The sequence below is a fragment of the Rutilus rutilus genome (assembly GCF_951802725.1).
Source record: "Rutilus rutilus genome assembly, chromosome: 6".
NCBI classification, from domain to species: domain Eukaryota; kingdom Metazoa; phylum Chordata; class Actinopteri; order Cypriniformes; family Leuciscidae; genus Rutilus; species Rutilus rutilus.
The window spans coordinates 29995572-30003323 of NC_140214.1; positions in this window are offsets into that span (position 1 = coordinate 29995572).

Consider the following 7752-nt stretch of genomic DNA (forward strand, 5'->3'; position numbering starts at 1 on the left):
CTCTCTCTCTCTCTCTCTCTCTCTCTCTCTCTCTCTCTCTCTCTCTCTCTCTCTCTCTCTCTCTCTCTCTATCTCAGATACAAGCTGGGTAAGATTATTTGGTGTAACCAATGTATAACCATGTTCTAGATATTTGAATTGATTGTGGAATTGATCTCTGACATCTGAAATATTAAATTGTTACATGTGATTATTCTAACTGATTTTGACATTATTCATTTAATGGTTAAAAGGAATAGTCAAACATTCGCTCACTTTAAGTGAGGCACAGATGTTATTAAAACCTTTCATTTATGGAGTCAGATGAAGTAATGATTAAATACATATGATCAATGTATTACAAATTTAACCAGCCAATACTCTGCATGAGTGAGGACAGAACACGTGATACCTTCCCCATGTATTGGCAATTGGACCTTACAATCTCTAAAAAAGTAAGAAAGAAAGAAAGAAAGAAAAGCTCTCACTAAGATTTTGTTTGGACGCAGTACGAAAACTTTCCACTAGATGAAATTCATTTCCCATTAATTACCAATGCGGTGTGACTATTTTTTTCAGGACCATTAACTTTTCGAATCATGTTCATAATTTGTGTGTGTGTTTGTAGTTTTTCCCTTCGTAGTCTTGTTGTACCTTTGTCTTTTGGTCCAGTTTTCAAAAACATTTTCACCTCGTAGCAGATAGGCGTATCACTCTTCAACAAATACTTTTTCAAATCCTTATGGGAAAAATACTTCCGGAACCAGAGCCGCAGAAAAAGCGGGAAGACACTACCGGCCCCTCATCTGTTCTAAATCTCTGGCTTCTTGGGCTTCAATAGCCAGCAAACATGAATGTTTTCCTTACATTCCCATATGGGAATACTAACCTTTCTAGATGTTACAGGGTGGGATTTTTTTGTAACAACCGAAGAGAAGCTACACAGAACGTTCCAGAATGGTTATTTTTAGGTTTTCTTCAATAACAATAAACTAACATTCCCAGTTGGCCAATTGTTCAAAGTTTAATCTGGATCAGAATGATCTGGATTTGGAAATCCCATGTTTTGCTATCCAGGATCAGGTAATCCATCTTACTTTTGTGCCGGTTTTTCAAAGCAAAATTGGATTGGATCACCCTGATCTGGATGTAAACTTTTTCTGATTACCAAATCTGGATTACTGGTGATCTACGGAAGCCCCAAAGGGACATGGTCATGTAAAAAATATGGGTTAAAAAAAAAAAAAAAAAAAAAATCAATGCTTTTGCGTTCTCTCAGAAAAGTTTTGTATAGCGTTCACCAAAAAAAAAAACTTTGTGTTTGCTTGCAAAGATCTTTTGACTGGTTCATCTCTTATGATTGTGCCAATGTAGTTTAGAAACAGTGAAACACTTTGAATTAAATATATTTTTGTAGGGGTGGGGAAAAAAATCGATTCTTAGATGCATCGCGATGCGGACGTGGACGATTCTGAATCGATTCGCAAATGTCAAAAATCGATTTTCTAAAAAAAAAAAAATTTTTTTTTCTTTTTTTTTCTAATAACGTATTGACGGAACGCAAAAGGCAGAACTCTAAAGCGGACGTGCAGTGACAGTCTGTGGCGTGCACAACAGAGACGCGCGATGGCTGAGCGCCAAATTCGAACGGCACCCTCTTCGTTAAAAGCTAACGTCTGGAAAATTGGCAATTTCATTGTTACCTATTTCGTATTTTTTGTATGAAAGCTGCTTTCTGTATTGTTTAGTTTTCACATCAATATGCTGTAAACCGATCTGTTATACGTACGTTATACTGCAATGCAGTGGCGTAACGAGCCAACACCTCGCTTTTAGCAGGTGTTGAACCCCTGAAACCCTAAACCAAATTTTCTGAGATTTTCACAGAGGTATGTGTGTTGAACGCCATTGAAGACAATGTTAGCATCTGTTAGATTTAATAGTAGGGGGAAAATGGTTAAATTTTAGTTTTTTTCCCGCTATTTTCGTCTTCCGGGTTTAAAATCTTCATCATGTCCACGTCACAGGCTGTGACGTGGCAGAGCACTATAGTACTCTGATGACTCATCAGTGTCTCATAATTATTCATGACTGAGTTTTCTTATCCAATGAGAAGACACTGTCTCTTAATTTTTCATGACACCACGTGGAACTTCCCACAGACATGTCAAACTGTGATTTCGCGTAGTAGATGAGAGAGGCAATGATGGGACGCGCGTTTGTTTTTAGTGGTGCAAAAGTTCCAGTGTCCGCGATGCTGCCAGGGCTGGACTCTGACTGCAGGCGGTTGGTTGGCCATCAACCACGGACACATCTAAACTATGCGTGTGTAGCGACCATTCAACGGGAGAATGGTGGACTTCGACCTTGTACAACAATGCAGGTTTCTTGCGAGCAGGGACGTCGTTAGGCCTATTTTAGGGGGGCTGAAGCTACCCCAAAATGTTCCTAAGCCCCCCTAAATGATAATAAGAACAGCAATAACAATTCGATGTATCAAGAATTCTCTCTATGGCTCTGGTCTGAAGTTATGCACCCTCCCGCCTACACACACCGATACACACGCGTTCACACCTGACCAAACGTGAATAGAGCGTCTGGCGCGAGTGATTTACAAAGACGCGTTTACTTTACGCGCGTCTGGAGGTCCTGCGGCGCGAATGAGGCGTTTAGCGTGGCGCGTCAATTTCGCTTCAAACTTTTGCTTTTTACGTGCGTCAGTTTAGCTCTGGACGCGCGAATGGATTCAAAATGTTCAAGCGTCCAACTAGACGCGAATTTGACGCGCTATTCGCGTTTGGTGTGAACGCACAGTATGGTGAAAGGAAGATTGGTACTGCCAAGTGTCGTGATACAGAGTGAAACTGTAAGTTGTTTTTAATTACCTGCTTACCTTTAGCTACGTTTTCTTGAGGTAAAGGAAAGGGGGTATTTTGGTTTGCTATGGAAAACTGCAGTCTAGCTAGAGTGAACAAGCAAAATACAAGAAATGCTTAACTTAGCATGACATAAGTGTAGCTCTAGATGTGAGTGCAAAGATTTTGCAAATGCAAGTTACAAATACCCTTGGGGCTAAGCCCCCCCCTGTCTTCCAATCCTAGTGACGTCCCTGCTTGCGAGTGATGCGGTCCGAGGACTTTTCTATCGCTTCAGAGGTGTGTGTGTGTGTGTGTCTAAAATGTACTCTGACCGTTTTACTTGCCTTTTGTTAAATAGTCACTCATTATTATAATTTAGATATTTCGATAATACCTCAAGTGTTTGGAACGTATGCTTAGTTTGTGCAAATTTATATGTCACTGTCCATCTTTATTATGTGGGTTTAGGGGGCGTGTAGATCTCTAGGCTATGTATGGAACTTTTTTTTTTTAAGCGGAAAATTTATTATTTTCAAATATATGCATTTATAGTGTGTATAACAAATATATATATTTTATAATGGCATAATTATACATATGCATGTACATTTATATGTTTTAAATAGAATTATGATTACTGTAGTAGGCTAATATGTGTAGCAGGGCATTCAGTTACTTTTGAAAGGACAAAAATAAGGTGTCAGTGTATTTCATGATACTTTAACTTTGCCAGCTATATAAAAATTTAGCATTTCCTCACGTTTTACCACTTATTTTTAGTGACAGTCGATATGCATGGGCCACTGGCTTTGACCACACCCACTCCCCTCCCTTCTTATCACAGCCATCCACGCCCATTTAAGTTGCATTTTTCAAAAAGATTGTGAGCTAGACTTGAGCTGAAAGAGGAGGGTTTCATGACCCTTTAAGCAGGATTATCAAGGCGGGGCCCCCTACTACAACACGTGATGACGCTACGCGCACCAAAAAAAAAAAAAAAAAAAAAAAAACTGGTGACGACGGCGCACCATAATAACACATTGTTACAGTTACTGTCACTGCTATATACACATAGGCCTAGGTCCAAATACATAAAAAAAGATGCTCACTTACATTATAGCTGCATTTTCCGGGCTTTCCTCTGTGCGAAGTTGTCAATAGGCTTTAATATCCAGATAGCGCGCACGGGCATTCTCAATTGACAGTATGGCAAGTCCAGAGAGATGACTCTAGATCTCCCCGTGTCATCTTTTTAAAGAAGCTTCCTATTTTTGGTAATTTATTCATTAATTTATCAAATTCCTCTTTTCGTTTGAGCTTTTGAAAGCCACTTTTGTGTTTAAAATTTGACGACTCCATATCTGTATCAAGTTCAACGTTTTTTACTGTTTTGCATGCAATGGGCATGTTCACCCGGGGATTCCCCAGTCCCAATTCGAAACAAATTACACCAAATTCGATCATTGTTCGTTTCAAACATTTATTTAATGATCAGTCAAATATGTTGTTGTCATTATTTATTCAAATCAGTTCGCAAAAAATTAAAATGCGATCAGACTAAAAGTAGTAAAATGCGATAGGGGGACCCGGCTGTCAATCAATATCTTCCAGTAACGCGGGCGGGCCCCTGATTGGTCTGGGCCCGTACGCTTACCCTGCTTACCGAAAGTTACGCCTGTGCTGCAATGCCAGTCACAAAAAGTTACATTTTGACTGTGCTCTCTCCAGATGTTCATTCACTTTTTTTTGTATAAGCTGTTTTTGATTGTGGTATACAGCAAACATTTCAAGTCATAACTCTTTATTATTTAGTTGTGTATAAGAGCGGCTTTGTATGTTACTAATTATTCAGAATATGCGTAAGTCCACAAGCACTATATGAGAGCTGCTGGTACATAATTCTATATTTCTGAACGAAAACTGTTTGTGAATTTGCTACAGCAAAATGTTTTTTTTTGTCTGAAGGATTATATTGCTCATTGGAAATAACAAGAGGATGTTGGTTAGAAGTCTGTTATTAAATGCTAGAGATTCAGAATATGCTTAAGTTTGTAGGCCTATTCATTTACTACAAGTTTGCTGCTAGTACAGGCACACATTTATTTTCCTGTTGGTTCTGTAAGCTCGCGCTAAATCGGCCCAAAGTCCGGCGTCCAACCAGCGCGGAAGGTCTTAACGTGTTACTGTCCTTTTCTCGAGCCAAAGTATTTTTTGATTAAATGCAATATATTAATCATATATTTACTCGTTATTTCATCTGACTCCATAAATGAAAGGTTTTAATAATATCTGTGCCTCACTTAAAGTGAGCGAATGTTTGACTATTCCTTTTAACCATTAAATGAACAATGTCAAAATCAGTTAGAATAATCACATGTAACAAATTAATATTTCAGATATCAGAGATCAATTCCACAATCAATTCAAATATCTAGAACATGGTTATACATTGGTTACACCAAATAATCTTATCCAGCTTGTATCTGAGATAGAGAGAGAGAGAGAGAGAAAGGGAAAGAGAGAGAGAGAGAGAGAGAGAGACCACCTATTCAATCCACGTCCAGCCAAAAAGAGCCCAGAGAGGGGGAGCACACCTTCCTTTATCCTCTTTGACCAGGTGACATGGGGGATGGGGGAGACCACCCTCAAATGGTTTCTAACCAGTTTTCTCTAAACTTCTATAAAGCTTATTTCCTTTTATTTTATCTATCTGGATATGAGATATCTGTACCACTCACTTTGAGACATTTCAAATGACACCAAAAACATAACAGTCAATGATAAACATTCACATTAAACCATGTTCTTGTGTGAGTTCTCCGTTGTTTCTGAGAGGAAGTGAGGTTGTATGGGGAGGTCGAATGTTAATTAGCCAGCAGGGCCCTTTTGTCTCAGACCAGGCCTCAACCAGTATTTTCAGTCTTACGGTTCTTTGCAATGTTGGGACATATGCTGGCAAATGTAACCTTACAGTTGACTTGCCAAATCACTTCCATTTGGTTTATTAATAAAATTAATATAGGAAGTATTGGAAGTAAGTTCGTTATGGGTCATCATAAATACTTCGCTTTAAAAGTACCAAGTAGTAAAAAAAAACAAAAAAACATCGTTAATAATCGATAATCGTTACCCTCTGAATCGTAATCGAATTGAATCGTGAGGTGCCTATAGAGATTCCCACCCCTATATTTTTGTTTGATTTTTACAGCTGTTTGGGGATTATTTAATGGCGCCAAAATCTCTTTTTTACTTTACAGTAGGCTACCGAAAGGCTTAATACAGTATAGCCTAATGTCTACTTCTAATGTATTACTTTAACAGTTAAACTAATCAAAAGCAAAATAAAAATATGAGTGTGTGTGTATATTACATGATACAAATGTTGTATTTTTGACCAATTTTAAAGTTTTACTACATTTTCTTCCTGGAATCCACCTTGAAATCCTACCCACTGTTGGGATCAGGATAATCCTGTTTTTTGGATCAAAGTTATCCAAATCCTACTGACAAGTTTTGAACAACACAAACTGAAGGTTTGATCCAGATTAAAACTAGGATTGGATTCCGTGATCTAATCTGATTTCAGATTCCTTCTTTCCCTTTTGAACAACCCATTTTCAAGATTTGATCCAGTCTGATAACCAAAATCCGATCAGCTTACCTTTGAACAACTGGCCCCAGAACGTTAAAAAGAATGGATATTTTGTTTATAACCATAAACATCACATTTTTCATTCTGACCCAGCTACTCCCAGACTGTATTACATTAAAGTCTAAATAATTAATGAAATAATACATTGATTTGTAAATTTTCATTTTTTTTAACAAAGAAAGTGACTTGTTGCTTTTGCTGTTTTGTGTGTTTCAGCCCTTCTGTGAGCAAGACATTCATAGTTGCCTATAGGCCTGTTATATATTAGCCTATATTACTATTTATTATGTATATAAAGTATAAATTCAAACATCTGAGAAACACAATGAAAATCTGGATTTTTTTTTCAACCTAGAATTTAAACACAAAAACCAAAGTTGACATAAAATGCAGATTCTGCACAACGCAGATTTCCAGGTCACTAATTAAATAAGCAGACGTGTGACTGATCATATGACTCATTTATAGCCTACAGACGGCTCTTGCTTCCTTTGAATCTCAAGAATTCTCAAGCTGGAGAACAGGATCATCAGGTTTTACAGAAACTTGTAGAGTTCATCCAGCTTGAGGGAGGCAAACCTGTATGCTACATTTTGGCTTTCATACATTTGTGTCAAGTTTTTAATGTTGTTTACATGTCTATGTGGTGTTTTTAATATGCTTTAAGACAAACCATGTGCGGGTTGCAGAAGCGGAAGGTTAGCTTGTCAGTGCTCAGAGCATATTTCACACACCACACTCTGTGGTCTGATGAGACTAAGATTAACTTGTTTGGCTCAGATGGTGTCCAGCATGTGTGGCGATGCCCTGGTGAGGAGTAGCAAGAACATTGTGTCTTGCCTTCAGTCGAGCATGGTTGTGGTAGCATCATGGTCTGGGGCTGCATGAGTGCTGCTGGTACTGGGGAGCTGCGCTTCATTGAGGAAAACATGGATTCCAACATGTACTGTGACATTCTGAAGCAGAACATGATGCCCTCCCTTCAGAAACTGAGCCGAACGGCATGATAACACACCGCCAAGATAACAACTGCCTTACTGAGGAAGCTGAAGGTGAAGGTGATGGAGTGGCCAAGTATGTCTCCAGACCTGAACCCTACTGAGCACCTGTGGGGTGTACTCAAGCGGAAGGTGGAGAACCGCCATGTGTCTAACATCCAGCAGCTCCGTGATGTCATTATGGAGGAGTGGAAGAGGATCCCAGCAACAACCTGTGCAGCTCTGGTGAACTCCATGGCCAGGAGGTTAAAGGCAGTGCTACATA